Source organism: Taeniopygia guttata, chromosome Z (assembly GCF_048771995.1).
Source record: "Taeniopygia guttata chromosome Z, bTaeGut7.mat, whole genome shotgun sequence".
NCBI classification, from domain to species: domain Eukaryota; kingdom Metazoa; phylum Chordata; class Aves; order Passeriformes; family Estrildidae; genus Taeniopygia; species Taeniopygia guttata.
In genome coordinates this window covers 80,652,611-80,669,998 of record NC_133063.1, presented here as the reverse complement: position 1 = coordinate 80,669,998, position 17,388 = coordinate 80,652,611, and the positions used below count along the sequence as shown (strand labels likewise).

Sequence of the window (17,388 nt, the reverse complement as noted above, 5' to 3'; positions counted from 1 at the left end):
ATAGATTAATGATCAGCATTCTACCTGCACAGAATTAAGGCTGGAAAAGACATTTAAGGTCATCAAACCATACCAAACACCCCAGTAGTTGCAGAGGGGAGAGATGTCACAAAGCTACAGCTTAATGGGTGGGAATTCCTGTCCTTATAGAGGAAAATATGCTCAGGAGGGTCCATCCTAATTCACAATACACCCCACAGGGGTATGGGGAAAAAAGGCAACAGGAGATATTTTTATCTGCACCCCTCTTCAGGGGCTTGATGTGACCACCCCAATGAATGCCCAAAGGTTTTGTGGCAGGAAAAATCCCCTCACTCCCCATTGTTGGGGGGCACTTTTGGGCAATACAGCCCCAAATGCAGAGTGGGGGGTGGAAGATGGGGTGATCAGTAAAGAAAAGAGAAGAGTTGTGAGTGGGGAGGAGAGTGGCAGCCCTGGTGTGACACGGGACACACAGACCCAGCCACAAGCAAGGTCTGGAGACCCTCTGGCCTCCAGCCAGCCTGGACCTCTCCTGGGTGAGGCCTTTTTTGGGCTTATTTAAAAGCAGAGCCCAGACAGAATTAGGAGAATAAAAATGAATATATTTAACAAAGGGCCTTCAGGTACATGAAGGGCAGAGAAAGCCACCACAGGGGTTACACTCAAAATGGACAATCATGAGTTTTTCACACAATTATAAGTTTGGTCCATTTACATTTCAGAGGTTAATCCTCCAATTACAGCTTCAGGTAATGAAGTCATTAACCCCCAGTTTGCTCCCCCCAATTCACTTTTGTTTATAGTTTTGTGCTGTGGGGTGTCCTTGAGTTTCAGGCCCAGATGGATTGCTTTGACCAGAACGTGACAACAGCACCTAAGACTGTGTATGGAGTTTAGAGTTGTGTGCTTTAATACCCTAAAGCAGCACGGGATGTGAAAAACATGAAAGCTGAAATCCTGAAGGTCCCTCAGGGGCTGCTGGCAGCCTGGGGTCGCCTGTTGGACGTGGCAGGGAAAGGAGCCATGGTGGCAGCTGCCAGGAGCCCCATGAGGCTGATCCCCAGCACAGAGCATCCCTTGTCACCCTCACACCCTCGGCCCCATTCAGCATCCAAATTAGTGGGGTTTGGCCACAGGCACGAGTGTCCCAAAACCTGATCCGTGTGAGAGTGGCCGGCCGCTGGCTGGAGGGGAGCCAGCCCTTTTTGGGATGCTGACCCTGAGTTTGCAGCCACCACCCCAGCCCTCCCACAAATCCCCCCACCTCCTGGCCAGCCTCCCTGGCCGGGTGACAGCCCTGAAATCCCTCTCCCCATCCCCTAACAGCCGTGATGAGGTGGTGAAACACGGGAGCCGAAATCCCCACGTTAGTGTTCTCCTCGCAAGGGTACACGCCTTGGGAACATCTGGTGCTGGGCTGGGAATTAGGACCAGATCTGGGTTTACAATGGCCAGATTATTGCACATGACACTGCTGCCTGCAACAGGGAAATCCTTGTTTTAGTTCCTCCAAAAACAAAACAAAAAAGCAGGCTAATTTATTTCTTTATTTTCTTAGCTAATGCACGCCTTTGTCTGTATCTCATTCTGGATAAACTGAGGAAAGAATCAATTAATTTTCTGTGATAAGCCTGAAATAAAAATAAATTAGGATTTCCTATATCCTGCAGAAATTACACGGCTATGAATGTCAGTGTAGCAGTTAACATTTGCAGTTCTCCCTCCTTCCAGGGCTGGGTCTCTTCACCACCAACAGCTGGGAATGGGAAAGATGACACACAGCTTTCCTCCATTCTGCCTAATGAGTGAGTCTCTAATGAGAACAATTACTCTAACGAGTATCAAGGCTCCCTGTAAGAAGGAAAGTAGTGATTCTACTTCTCTGTGCTACAACTCCTCAAATAAATAAGGTAAATAGAAAATCTATGTAATATTGATATGCTCTTCCTAAATGGATTTGTACTTTTTATTTTTTTTTTTAAAGTCAGGAGATTTCTGAATATTGGAGAATTTTCTTTTGTGGGGGTGATTTTTTTTTTAATGCTTAGGTTTTTGCAGACATCATCAGCCTTGCTCTACACAAAGACTGAATCTCCAAACTGTTCAGAATTTATGTCCTTTAGGTGCTTGGAACTTCCTCCTGCCAAGATCTTATCTGATGTTGGGAAAGACTGTCTGACTCTGAACAAGAAGTTTCCTTTGGAACAAAGGACCTTATATTTATCCTGGAATATTTTCTGCCTCTGCCTGGTGATTAGCTCATCTACCTCAAACTTTCCCAGTTTTTCACCTCCTTTCTTGACAGCCTCCCTGCCCAGCCAGCTTTTCCCATCCCAGCTCTTCCCAGAACCCCAGGGCTAAGGGAGGGATGGTGCTGGGAAACAGGAGTGAGTTGCCAGGGTAACTTCTTGTCACATAGCACGTGTTAGATGTTCCCAGAACTGGGAAATGCATTGGTGCTGAGGAGCTCAGGAGTTGCACTGAGACCCAAAATTAGGTGTCTCCCCTTCCACTGACCATTTGGACCTGTGGGAAATTAACAATTCTCCCTGAATTAAATTAGCTGGGATATGTCTAGAAGCCAGTGTGTGGCTGATAACTTGTGGAGGTGATGCCTGTCAAGCTATAAAAGTTTAATGGAAGCAGTGAAATGCTCTGTGGCCAAGCTGAGCCTATTTATATGAATAAATATGAATAAAACAATACAATACATACAATATGAAAACATCAACCATTTAAGAGAACAGTCAGATGAAAGCTGACTCGTTTTTGCCCAGTTTTAGTCTCTTTGTTCCAATCATGCTACTATCCCATATATCCTTGTGTTGCCCAGTCCAAAATTCACCAACAGAGGATTAACAGAAGATAAAATTCCCACTTTCACTGTCAGTAAAGCTTGTGCCACAAAGCGTTTTCATGCTGACTGAATCGGAACAAAACTCCTCATGTGTGAATTCACTGATCACAATTAACTCACAGCAGGCCTATCTACCACCAGGGACAAGTGAGCTGATGGGAATCCCTGTGGGCAGCTGGAAGGGAGGAGGAAATGTCATAAAAAATTCCAAACAAAGCATACCTTCTGAAAAATATCACACACATTGGGTGAAACCCTGATTCTTTCCATGAAAATGCCTCTCCTCCTCCCAGTCCAGGATTTTGGACTTCAGGAATAAAGGTGACTTAATTTTTGAATGTCCAAACCAATTTCTGCTCAGGATCAGGTAAAATGGTGAAGAAAAGGAGTTTTGCAGAGGAAAACCATGGATGAAAAAGAAATTTAAGTTGTTTTTCTTGACTTATGGTGACGATCTCCCAACAAGGGCATCGCCCACTGGGAGTGGCGCAGAGCAGCATCCAGATTTTGGATTGTGGCACCAGAAAGAATCTCCACAATCCATCGGTGCAACTCCAAAATCAAGGGGGTTTTACAGAAAGCAATTAATCTTCAGAAACAGCTAGGATCAAAGCTGGCCTCCTGCACATCTTCATTTTTCAACTGCATTTTACTGACAAGAAATCGTACAGTACAGCTTGATGAGGCTGCAGGGATTTTCCAAGCACACAGTGTCTGTGTGACTGGCACCACTTCCTGTAAAATTTCTGTGGGAGTCTTCAAATTCCATCATGATCCTTTATTTTTAACTTTCTGAAAGCTGATTTGAAGACACTTTGTAGTGCTCTGCTCTATTCAGTACAATACAAAATGGAGATAAAGAAGTTATAATGTAATTTTAGTTTCGTCTCTAGATTTCCTGTCAAGGATTATTATGCTAAGGAAGAAAAAGAAGACAAAGAAAGAATACAAAAAAAAAAAAAAAACAACTCAAGAAACTGCTTTTATATGTAATATTAAATGATAAATGATGAAATGAAGTTTCTGTTCAGGGAATAATTTTTAGAAATTACTACTTGGGTATAAAAATATTGCAGAAAATATTAAGAAGTTCAGAGGTGAAATATTTCTTCCATGTTTTTGCCCACATGGAGGAACTTAATCTTGAGTAAAGCTGGTTGAAACGGGCAAAATGGTCATCTTTTTTGGGTTTAAACTGCCAGAGGGCAGGGCTGGATGAGATATTGGGAATCAGGAGTTGTTCCCTGGCAGGGTGGGCAGGCCCCAGCACAGGGTGCCCAGAGCAGCTGTGGCTGCTCCTGGATCCCTGAGATAAAATAGATGAAGACACATTAAATTTTTTTCACTGTCTTTTCTGAGATGCACCTATAAATGAAATCTAGAAGACATAGCAGCTTTTGTAACCCTGACTTATATGCACATAGTGTTTGGATGGAAAACAGGCATGCTGCAAGCATCCCGTTTAATTTGTGTGGAGCCTTCACTCCACCAGCTGGATTTCTTTTCCTGAACATTATAATACTCACTAATGGGAAGGCTGGAGCCAAGAACAGGAAAAATAACTGGCCCAAGCAAGCAAGTTTAGGCTGAGAAAGTTTAGGCTGTTGCATGAGGCTGAGAAAAGGAAGATATAAATACTTTTTACTGCTGGGTGAGAATCAAGTCAGAGCTGCCTGGGGTTGTCCAAGTGTACCACTAATTGACAGCCAAAATTCAACTTCTTTTACCACGTGCATGCCAAAGTTCCCCTGTAGGGTTTGGTACGTTGTAGGAGCTGAGGAGTGAGGGAAGGGCTGGTGCTGTGGATGTATTTCCCGTGGCAGAGGAAGCTCTGGAGGGGCTCAACCTCTATCTCTGAACCTCCTGGTGAGGTCTGCGAGCAGCTCCTCCCAGCACACCTTTGGCTGCTCGTGCACTTGGTCCTCCTGAACTCTTCTGCAGTGGTTGTAACTGAGGTGAACCAGCGTGTTTTATCTCCTGCCTGACTCTTGCAGCACCAGGGGACTGACCCTGCCAGCCTTATCGCTCGTGCCTGCGGATGCTCGCGCGTCTCCGTCCCTGACCCATGGCCCTGCTCTGCCCTTCCCCTCGTGCCCACGGGGTTCTTATCACCAGCCTCTTGTGAGGGCTCCTGTGAAACAGCTTCTGACAGCCCAGGAAAAAAAAAATAATCCCAGCTAAAACTCCTTTAGGACTTTTCCTTTACATGAGAAAATGAGTTTCCACTTTAAAGATGGTGATTTTTCTGCGTGCTGTTGTGTTATATTTTGAATATTGGCATGTTTTTAAGTGCTGTTTCAATTTGCTTGCAGAAATAAGGTAAATTCTGGTGCAGAATTAATTAATTTCAGGCATTTTTTTTTAAATCTAAGGCTGAGTCATGTTTTTTAAGTGAGGAAAGCCATGCAATTGCCTGTGCTAGTGTGACATTGTGGGTGTCAGAGTTAGGAGAACAAATCTTCATAAAATATCTTTTTTTTTTTCCCTTAACGTTTTGATTTATGGGAATGTATTAGGTCTCACCTAGAAAAGGGTTAGATATGGACTTAGATTAGACTCTGACTTAGGCCTAACATGGTTTTTTCTCAAACCCTCTCATAAGAGAAATCTAGTTGACATGATGGCCACAACAAAAATGCATGTTGCTGAGACACCCTTCCCTGATGAGATGCTAAAAGAATATATATATAGATATTGGAAAACACTCAGTGAGGAGTTTGGAGCTGATTTCTTCCATTAACACCTTGTCATTAATTAATAAATGCCCAATACATGACTGAGAAAGCTGTGTCACTGCTGAGAAAGCCAAGAATTATCTCACAAGCCAAAGCCTTAACTCATGCCATAAATATTTGACTGTAGACCAAAGTAATTTAGGCCAGAAAATTTAAATATTCTATGCATGAAATTCTCCAAAATATTTTTTTTCCATCTCACAGCAGCTAAAATATATTAAAAATCAATTTATTCACCGACTCAGAGGATCACTGTTCACATGCTAAGAGGTTACATTGAAAGCAGGCTGCAGAAATCATCATTAAACTCCCTGTCCCTGCTTCCAAATTGTCTTTTAGATAGAGGGGTTATCTGTTTTCTTCACCAGGAAATATGCTTTATAACAGACAGCCCTGGAACATCATAAAGCAGGTTCAGGCTGCAGATACCTTTGTTTACATCTGATTCATTGCTCTGTACATTTCTGCCACTTTATTTTTTGAGGCAGCATGGCAAACACTTTAACAAGACATATAGAGGCAGCAAGAAAATAAAGGCAGGTTGCAGTTTTAATGAGGGCCTGGAAAAAGAACAAAAGCCATCTTTTGTGGTTTTAAGGGGGCTGATGAACTGGACAAGAGTGAAAAAGAGTAAGTATACATATAATGTTCCTGATGGTTAGGACTAAATAGTGAAGTTGAGCATGTGAATAAAGGTTCATCTGCACTGTAAATGGACTTTCATTGCTGCTATGTGAGACTGACACCTTTGTCATCTGACATTACCACTGGCATGAACTCACATTCCTTAGGTAAAGCTTAGAAAATAAAAGAAAAAAAAGAAATATTTTTGGACATCTAAACCCCTGGTAATGTGTCCTAATGGTGGCTTCACACAATTTTTCACTTTAACTCATATGACAACATCTCCTCAGACTTTTCCCCAGCCAGCAGTTCTGTGGTGGGTTCACTCTAAAGCTCCATATCCTGAAGCTTGCTATAGTGATTTACACTCCAGAATGCTTTTCCCTGCCTATTGTTTGGAATAGGATTTGCTGTAGGAAAATAATTGAGAAAACAACCCACTGCTATAAAAATGGCAATGAAAATGCTGGCAATAGAACAATCTTAAATTCTACAGTTTGGGATTATCTGAAGGTTTGTTACACAAGGGTTTTTGTTTTTTTGGTTTTTTTTTTCCAGTCTTGCTGTGTGGATGTCCATAAATCATTACAACAGGCATCTTATCAGGGGAAGTCTGGCTTAAAAAAAAAAGAAAAAAAAAAAAAGGAAAGGGAAGAAAAAAGCATAAAGTATTCTGGAATATTCTTTTTTCTTCAAGTGCAGTGTGATCCCAATCCTACCTTATTTTCCCTGCATCAGAAATGCCTCTGCTAGACACAACAGAATTGAAATGGGAATCAAAACTGTGGTTTCACACCACGGTTATTGGTATGTTTAGATTTAATATGTCAGCAGCTCAGGGCTGAGCTTTGGCTGTCCTGTGGCCAAAGTCCCACCACAGTAAAACTGAAAAAGTTTTTACAATGCAGGTATGGCTGAGATGGTAAATTTCAGTGCTGCTGCCTTCCTCAGGCTGGTTCTGAATGGCAGCTTTCATTTCAGGAGCTCAGTTCTGTGGATATCTGGAATTTCCTGCCAGCTCCAGTGCTGCAGGGAGGAAAGGGGCTGTTAGGCACTCATAGGTGAGGAGTCTTTTATGTCAGCAGCATAAATCAGAGCAGCTTTGTTTTTGCTCCTGTATGGATTTGCTGTCCCAAGAAAACCTGGAATTTTACCTGTCACTTTCATTCCTGTTGTTTTCCTTCCCCAGGCACAGGTCTGTGTTTTGCAGCTGGGGCAAAAAGTCTGACTTCGATTTTCCTGCAGTCCCCAGACTTTGGGCAATAGCATTTATAAAAAATTACTCTCAAATGTGTGAAAGGTGTCTGAGAGTTCCTCATAAATTTTCTGGGTGCTCTTTCAGGCTTCATTATGCACCAAGATAAAACACAAATGTGCCTTCCTGCTGTTCCTCTCCTTCTGCTGAGGACTTGGGACCTTGTTCCTCACCACATTCCTCATCAAGATACTCTGCCTTGGGTAATCAAAGTGAAACTAAGGTTTAATTTCAGTGGGATTATTTTTCCTGACTGCTACCTCACCGAAACACAAGTGGCTTTTCCACTAAAATTCTGTTTCCCCCCATGAAACATAGATAACCTCATGATTATCCTGTCTCCACCCAAAATTGCCAGCTCTTTGTCTGTCTCTTCAGATGCTCAGCATTTTTTCAGATTATTCCAGTAAACTAACAATTCTATTATAGGAAGGTATTTTTAAACTTATATTATTACTATATTTTCCCCAAACTGTTATTATACTTCAAAACAAAATACACTTTAGCATGCAACTTTTTCCACAGAAAAATGAAGAAATGTAGTTCTTGTCACCTTAACCATAGTGTTTTATCAACACCTGCCTTAGTTTGAGACACCTTGTGTGGCTTGTGCTCCCCAAATTCCATGTCTTTATTAAGTGCCAGTGGGATTAATTGCTCCCCTCCCATGAAAACTTTTTCTGCAGAAGATTTTATATCTTTTGCAGTTTATATTCATCTGTATTTTCTAGCTGGTCTAATTAGCATTTTCTAAATTAACATTTCCCCTGTCCTGGGTTGTTCCAGCCTGGCCTTGGGCACTCCCAGGGATGGGAATGTTTCTCTGTAGAATCCAGCATTAGCAATTCTGCTGGAAATGTTTCGGGTTTAAAATATTTCCTAGATACAAAATTTATGGAGGGTTTATGCCAGTTTGGCAGGGTGAGAAACCCTAAAGAAGGGCAGAGTCCTGCTTTAGCTGAGGTCCGTGGTAGTTTGGCAAAGATATTGGGGTTTGTGGTTCACAGCCTGCAAAGACACTTAATCCAAAGTTTGGGTATAATTGTAACCAATGAAGACCTAATGGTTTAAGAACTGTGTACTTTGGAAATCTGTATGAATTCTTATCGCTGAAATTGTTTGTCTTAATGCCCAGACATCCAGAAAAATGCCTATTAAAAGTAAATGTGATATCAATCATAGATCCCAATGGTTTTGGTTGGAAAGGACCTTGAAGATTATCCATTGTCACCAATACCTTCCACTGTCCCAGGGTACTCCAAGCACCACTGTCCAATCTGGCCTGGAAAATGTCAAGGAATGTTTTAAATTAAAAATGTGAGGATTGAGGCGTCTCTAAAATGACAATTCATGTCTCTCTCTGAGGGACAGCTGGGGATTTGCCTTTTGAGCTTTCCATGGGAATAGAGTGGTGAGGTGTGGGAATCCAGAGCTTCCCTCTGGCTGCCCTGGGACCCTGGCAGGGGTCAGGAACCCCCCTGGACAGAGCCCCCAGAGACACTGGCTGTGATCTCTGTCCATGGAAAAGAGTTTTCAGTCTTACAGGGTGAATTACCAGCTCTGAGTGTTTGATATAAGTAATAATTAAGTGTGGCACAGGTGCAAAAGTAAAATTTTAGGATTCTAGATTAGGGGTCCAAAGGGGACAAGATGGAGGAAATTGGGTGTGTCTTGTCCTTTTTCTCCTTCTTCATGCCCTCCATGTTTCACTGTGGTGTTGGCATTTTTCTGTTGGTTCAGGCTGGGGACACACTGTTCAACGTAGGTGACAGATATTGGCACGTTATTGTAAATCCAGCACAGGTAGTTTGTGGTATTTAATGTTTGTACCATCCCACTGAGGGCAGAGCCCCACACGCTGCCCTGCAGGACAGAGCTGCGGCAGGGCAGCAGAACATGTTAGAGATAAACAGAATAAACAACCTTGAAACAGCACAGACCAATTATGGCTTCTGCTTTGGCAGCAGGGCTGACAGACAGAGACTTTTTGCAATTTCAGAATCACCAATACCTCATATTCCAACAGTGAGGCTACACCACCGTTTGCATGTCCTTCGTTGTGCAGGTGATGAAAGCTTCTGGCAATAAAAGGACAAATGGCAAACAAAGACTACGTGGCTTCTGTATGGAGAGGAAATCTAACAATTTTGTCCTGGTTATGCACAATGTGGCAGCCAGTTTGCTCACTGAAAAGAGCCTGGGGCTGGAGAACCAGGGGAAGCCACATTCCCTCTCTCTAAGTGATGTTAGAAAGCAGAGAGCAGCAGAAATGAAATATTTTTCCTGGGAAAATTACTGTGCCTCTTAAGTTTTGCTGACTTAACCGAATCCTGCTGCTGTGCAGCACCAGGGATGTTTTTTGTCCTGTGCATGGGCAAGGAAGATGTGCAAAGGTGGCATTTGGGGACAAGGTTTAGTGCTGGACTTGGTGGTGCTGTGCTCGTGTTTGACCTTGATGACCCTGGAGGTCTTTTCCAGCCCTGATGATTCCGTGGCTCTGTGGTTCTTCACCCCAAGCGAAGGAGGAGCTGCTCACTCCAGCCCTGTCAGATTCTGATTAGAGACAAACAGCCTGGTGTTTCTTCTCCTGCATGATTGAATTTTGACAATCAGCCATAACATTTGTGCAGGTTGGCAGCAGCTTCTCCTGGTTTGATACATTCCCTCCCACTTCTGTAATCATAATCAACCAGGTGTTTTTTTTTGTTTTTTGGTGGTTTTGGGTTTTTTTCAGTGGAAAACACCTCTTTCATCTCCACTTTCATGTTTGCCTTAGAAAAACACTCTTTTTCAACCAGATGTGGTAGAAAAGAGAAATATTTTCCTGTTTTTAGTATCTTCACTTTTTTTACCATTACAGAACAGATGTACTTAACTTCTGCAGAACTGACTGGTGCTAGATTGAATTAATCCCAGCATTTCAGACACCCAAGCCTTTAGAAATGTAAACAGCCTGAGGAAGGGTTTGTGCTTTGTGTCACTTGCAGTGATGCCATTTGATTTCCCTGGACTCTTTCTTCCAGGCTATTTGTGGAAAGGAGCCACCAAGCAAGAGCCAGAAGAACAAGAAACAATGGTCAAGAAAAACTAATCCTTGAGAAAACAAAACTAGTATTCTTTCTTCAGCCATAGAACCAAACAGGTTGAGTATCTCTCTGCTTTGTACTTTCCAACAGCTGACTGGCTTTTTTCCCCCTCAGGAAGGAAGGAAAATAGTGGGCAAATCACCTGGCAGGTGTGACAATTCCAGGTGAGGTGCTATTTCTGTCAGACCTAGCAGAAATAGTGTCATGTGAACTATCCTGCAGGAACAAATAGGTGAAAATTGAGTGTCTGAGGAAAAAGGAATTGTATGTGAAAAGAAATTTCTGAGGGAAGAAAAGTTTCCAAGCATAAACACAATGGAGGATTACTTCACAAAATACAGCATTGCTGTCACAAAATAGCAAAAATGGGGCTAAATGGTTCTGGAGGCATCTTTGCCTCATATGAATGATGTTGGGACAATTTTGGATCAGTTGAAAACAACCAAGATATGAGTAAAAACTATTTTGGCCCCGTTTGAGTCTTGATATTATCAACGTTTTTCAGATTAGGTCTCAGTGCCAGTAATCCTAATTGATGCACTCACCAGTGGACATACAAAAAGACAGAGGAAAGCCCAGAATGCTTTAATTCTGTTTGTGTGTTTTACATTGACAGGATCCCTCTCCCCTTCAGCGAACACATCCTCTCCCTCCAGTGTAGGATACTTCTCCCTCTCCCTGGTGCACATGCTCTTGCTTGCCAGAAAATGTTGCTAAACTGCTTCCATTAGTGATGCTGTAAATCACAAGGACAGTTAAGATTAGTCTGCACTTTTGGAACAGGGATAATATCCAGTTGGACACACATCTATTGTCATTCCCTATGAGTATCATCTGGTAGCATCATACACATTAGTGGATTGTAAATTTTGTAGACATTTTGAGGCATTATTCTTTACATTTACATCGAAATCTTTATTTTCCCTCCATAACAAGAACATTTTATGTTGAAATGGGGGCTAATAATGTATTTTCTGAGATAGAAAGTTTCGATAATGGTCTTATTTCTAGGAATAGAGCTTTCAAGAGAATAAAACAGCAGTCTGTTGGAACACAGGTTTTTGGAAGTAAAAACACAAGTGCTTGGAAGCTAATTTAGTAATCCGAAGTGACTTTGTTCCAGGTGGGCATACAATAAAGAAATAAGAGTTTGGAAGGTGAAAATAGCCAAAATCTGTGTCAGCAGCACAGCAGAATAGCTGTCAATACAAGCCTGAGAATTTCAGTTATAATTTGTGATAAACTGATAAAACATCTTCTTAGAGATGTTGGAGTTATAGTTGTTTACATGACTGAGATCTGGATTACAGTTTGAATCACTTGTCTGATTTAAAGTCTGAGTAGGTCACACTCCTTCTGTCTCTACATACAATTTAGGGAACATCCTTCACCTTATTTAGTGATAATTAATCCAGTAATGAGCAGCTGAACTGCACAGATACCTGCAGGCACCAGGGCACAGGTGAGGGGGATGCTCTGACTGGAACAACAGCAGGTTCCCTGGAAAAAGATATGGTCTGGTTGAATTCTGCATTAATTCATACAGATGAAACTCATGATTCTGTAAAAGAACTCGGCAACCTCCTAAAATGAAGCAAGATCACACATAACTTGGTGCAGTTTTTTCTCTGATTCCTAAAAGCTTCAAGTAGAGATGCCTCAGGATTCCTAATGGGGCTGTGGAGTTGCTCAACAGCAAACCCATCTGTTGAAAACTCCCCTTGCTTTGATGAGGTCTCTAATTGTCTCTCTGCCAGTTTCCCCATCAGCAGTATGGTATGCTCTAACCAGGAGTATTTTTAAGCTGAATAATTTTATCTTGAAAATGCTCAGTGTTTCTGTATATCCATTGGTGAGTGCATAAATTAGACTTACTGGCACTGAGAACTAATCTAAAAAGGGGACATGACAGACTTAGCAGAAATTACCATTACATCTTGACTAAGTATATTTTTTCCTAGTATTTGTTCTTTAAGTTTGAAAGAGATGGTTTGACTATAAATGAACAAAAACAATTGGTAAATAGTATATATAAAAAAATTACAGTTCTGTTTTGTAGTTTTTAGGTAAATTAGAATAGATCTTCCTTTTTGAGAAGTGAAAACCTGCAATCTGTTTAAACACAGGAGGGACTGCTATAGGAATTGCTCGGACACTTCCAAGGATCAGATGCTCTAATGCAGCTTCTGGAGCTGGATTTGGAGGGATAAAAGGAAAGCCCAGGTATAATGGCTGCTAAGCTCTGGAGTTGATTCTGGGTGTCTGTGCTGGTTCTGAGTGGATTTTGCTCTCCCTGTGGGTATCACTCTCCCTGCCAGGCCACCCAGCCTCTCCAGCCCTGGCAGGTGATGCCTGTGCTGCTGCCTGGCACAGGCACAGCGCTGGAACAGGAATTTCCTCACCACCTCACCCAGTGTAAGGGGTGAAACTGCCCTGGGAGAATTTGGGTGGGATGGGGATGTCAGCCTGCTGCTTTCCCTGAGGAGACTGGGAGGTGTATAATCAATATGTTACTGCCAGTGCAGAAGGGAGCTCACAGGGAAGATGGAGAGAGACAATGGACAAGGGCTGCAGGGACAGGAGCCAGGGAATGGCTCCCAGTGCCCCAGGGCAGGGCTGGGTGGGAGATTGGCAGTGGGGAATTGTTCCCTGGCAGGGTGGGCAGGGCTGGGATGGAATTCCCACAGCAGCTGTGGCTGCCCCTGGATCCCTGGCAGTGCCCAAGGCCAGGCTGGACACTGGGGCTGGAGCAGCTGGGACAGTGGGAGGTGTCCCTGCCTGTGGCACTGGATGAGTTTTAAGGTCCCTTTCAGCCCAAACCAGTCTGAAAGTGGTCAAACCAACCAACCAACCAACCAACCACCAACCAACCACCAACCAACCAACCAACCAACCAACCAACCAAGCTATGACCTGAAAGCAGCTGGATTTCAAAGGATTTGCTCCTCCTTGTCAGAAGAAGAGGAGGAAACAGTTTTTATTACTTCCAGAAGCCACGGTGAATTCAGAGATGAAAATCTTTTCCATGCCTCCGGTCTGCGCAGGAGGGGTATCACTAAGTGATCAGACTGATGCCAGAATGTGTCCCAGGGCAGGCAGAAGCACGATCTGTGCAGGGCAGAGGTGGGGGGAGAACTTGCTGAGTCTTTGTGCTCAAAAACCCCTCTGGAGCAGGGAGCCCCAGCCCCAGCACGTCTCCAGTGATGATGATAATTTCAAGTGCCATCTTTGGTATCAGGGTTTTATGTCCTTAGTAAATGACAAACAATTCAAATGTCAAGAATGCCTTATCACTGGGAAGGGTTTTTGGTTTTTTTTCTTTTTTTTTTTTTTTACCTTGTCTCCTGGAGTTTTACCAATTCAAAGATCCAAGCTGTGTGAATCAATTGGGAGAATTTGGAGGTAATCTGTTCCAAAGAGACAAGGATCAGAGCGTTCCCTTGGCTCTTTATTAGCTGGAAAAGGGTGGGGGAAAGAAAATGAGCATGTAGCTTAATAGGAAACTAAAACTGGTCTGTGAATGTGTGTCTGGACTGGCTTATTCACGACTGTGATACACATGTAAAATATGCTGGTGGTGCTACAGTCAAAAACACAGCTTGCCAATGCTGTCAAATTACTATTTATTTCCTCTTAATTCCACTGGGTGTGACATTTATACATCCAAATGTCCAAATACATCTATCATTTGGTCAGAGTTTTTGTTAGCCCTACTACAGCTCTAAAAGGTTATTTAAGTTTTTTCATGTGGGAATGACCAGCTGTGGAGGTTTTAGAATTGACAAGGGTATTTCTATATTTTGACCTGACTTGACTTCTCTTTAAAACAAGTCTTTTGTGTTTTAAAACAAGTCTCCTCTTTTTTTTTTTTTTTTCCACTGGAATAAACGAAGCCATATATAGTTTTACGCTTTAAAAACTTCTTGGTCTTCCTTTGGGGGAAAATACAGTATTTTAACCACTGAGTTTGTCAAAGGTAAGTGTTGGTATGTGGTGTGAGTGATATGACAGACTCTTCTGAATATGTAAATGGGTGATGCAGAGGGCATCAGTGAGCCCAGTGCAGTGGGTTTAGATTTTGTGTTTGTTATTTTGAAAAAGAGATGATAGAGGTTAATTGGGCCTGAATAAACTGGAGGGTTGGTCCTCAGCTGAACCAGTGTGCACAAACACGGCCATTTACTGGAATGCTGTGGCAGCTGGGGATGGGCACCACCTGCTTCCCCCTCACGGAGAGCTGGGCTGGAGGGAAAACCTCTTTTCCCATGTTACAGCCTCCAAAGAGCCCTTTCAAACAATATAAATGATGGTGAGATGCTCTCATAGAAAGTTCTGAATGTGACAGACCAGAAAGGAACTTCCTCACTTCTTAATTTGATAATTATTTGCCCCACTGATGTCCTAGGAGCTGGCAGCAGCACTTTCCCTGGAAATGTTTATACCCAGGTCCTTCAGGAAATGCTGGCATCTCCCTCTGACACCAGTGGGGATTACAAGGGTTAGTAACACACTCTTAGGATCTTTTTCATTCAGATTAAAGAAGTCCTGGACAACCTTCCAGCAGCTACTGGTGAAGCAGGAAGAGATAAGTCAACTGCAGTGCCAAAGGTGATTTTATTTGTGAGGTGTCTGAAGCTTGCACAGTCAAAGGGAAGGGTACCCTGTGAGGAGACAGGTCATGCTTGAGCACCTGTGCTACACGAGACAGGGAACATCTCAATGAATTTAGGCAAAACCTCTGGAGATGGATGATGTCCTCCCAGATACTGACTGAGAAACACGGGTGTGCCTTTGGCCACAAGAGCCCTTCAAGTTTGAAATGAGTAAAAGAATTTAACAATAAATACAGGTTAGCTGTGTGACACTGGTCACAGGGAGGATTTTCCCCAGCCATTAGACCCTGCAGAATGACTATTCCTCCACACCTTTTGCACTATGGCTAGAGGTGTCACGAAAAGAGGTGCTATTTACAAAACAGCCAGGTAAACAATTCAGGCCTCATGCTCAAAACCTGTTTTTTCAGTGTGAATCTCCCATGCCCAGCATGCTGATTGCACTGCAGCACAGGAGCTAAGGGAAAACTGCTTCTCTAGGCAGCCACGTGCCATCAAATACACGTGAAGCCTTGTGATGGGTGCTGGGAGCACTCCCCAAACGTATCTGGAACGAGTAACAATGCTCAGGTAAAACAAAAGAGAGGGAAAAGAGACCTGGCTGGAAAACTTTCCTTAGCTGAGAATGTTTGCACTAGATATAGATAGTACAAATGTAGATAAAATGCAAATATAAAGTTGCTGCCTGAGTATGAGAAGCGGGTTTACATCACACTTTCCTGGCTTCTGGTGGGTTTCACCAAGTTCAGCATTTTAAATCATTAGGAAGATGCTGGTTTTGGGTTTTGTTTCCTTTTCTCTAGAAGATGGTTATCAAAGGGAGAAAGGGGGAAGGAATCAATCATGATGAGCCTTCCTAGGCATTAGGGAGTGGGCTCTGCCCCAGATGCCAGTGGGACAGAAGAGGAGACAAACTGAAATAATAAAAGCCTCAGAGCACTAAGAGAGCATTTATTCCCTCCATCACAGTGCAGCTTCACCTCTTGGTGACACTGTATTTCCACTGCTCACTGCTCTGGTTACTGAGGTACAAAGGGCATTCACAGAACAGGGACATTGTTCCAAGAACAGGAAATCTTCCTGTCATCCTTGGACTCCACTTTGTCTTTCCTCCTCCACCAGCCACGTCTGCCCAGCTGCTTATCAGTCCCTCTAGAACATCAGACCTTTGCTGTGATCCCATCTCTTACTCATGCTTTACTCACTTCCCACCATGGCAATGCTGCTGTTCAATTCAGCCTTCCTAAATCCCTGCTTTGAATTTGAGGTCATTTATAAATGCAGATGTGGATGAAAAATTAATGTAATATTAAATCCATACCAAGTACATGCAAGGGTATAAAATACTCTCTGTGTTACAAGAACAACATGTTGTTTCAGATGTTTGGGCATCAACAACATCCATGATGCTGTTTAGGAAAAAAAGATGCAAGTCCCAATGTGGAAATACTTTCCCACAGTAGCAGGCACAACTACAGCTTCAGTCACATTTAATCACTGTTCCTTTTGCACAGGGAAAGGTGTACAGATCTGCTGTGGGTGCAAACTCTTCTGCTTGACAAAAAGAAAGTCAAGACAGCATAATGGTTTTAAGATTCTAACCTGGGAAACCAGTATTTACTCTGTATCTTACTAAAAGATACGAAGCATCAATCTCATCAAAGCTAAAATCCTGAAAACCAAATACCAAGTCCTGAGGCACACACATGCCTGAAGCAGCAATTTCAGAACAATTGCAGTTTGCCAGTTTAAAGATCTTGTTTCCAGACAGTTTTGTTGAGCAGCCATGCAGCCAGCTCCTAGTGAACAGCATAAAAATGTCATTTAGGGGGAAAATAAAAAAAAAAAATCCCAACTAAGTATCCATCCCCTGCATTTAGGCCAAAAGGATGAGCTGACAGATAACAAATAAAGTTTGAACAACAAATAACAAGTATGAAGAGGCTTGTCTGAGCTTCTTGGATGATGAAACCTTAACAGAGAAGGTTTTTGCAACACAGCTCCTCCATGTTAGCAGATTTCAGACACTCATCACTGAGTTCTTTCACTGGTATTCCTACTTGCAGCTAAACCCCATGGTTTATAAATAATTCATCTGGTAATTAGAACATCTTGGATGACTAGGAAATGTATGAATATCATTAAAATGCCATTATTTATTAAAAGAAGTAATAACTAGAATATAAGTGCTCAACATAAAAAGTTACCAGATGATTCTCTGGATATTTTGAACGTG

At 42.6% G+C, this 17,388-nt stretch overlaps 1 long non-coding RNA gene across 1 annotated transcript; it reads right to left on the bottom strand.

Annotated features, from left to right (window-relative positions):
• Positions 1-11,109: 11,109 nt before the first annotated feature.
• On the bottom strand, positions 11,110-13,395 carry LOC115491132 (uncharacterized). Its single transcript, XR_003957092.4, has 2 exons — positions 11,982-13,395; positions 11,110-11,275 (listed from the first exon to the last, which is right to left on the bottom strand). It is a non-coding gene; the product is annotated as an uncharacterized lncRNA (long non-coding RNA).
• Positions 13,396-17,388: the final 3,993 nt, after the last annotated feature.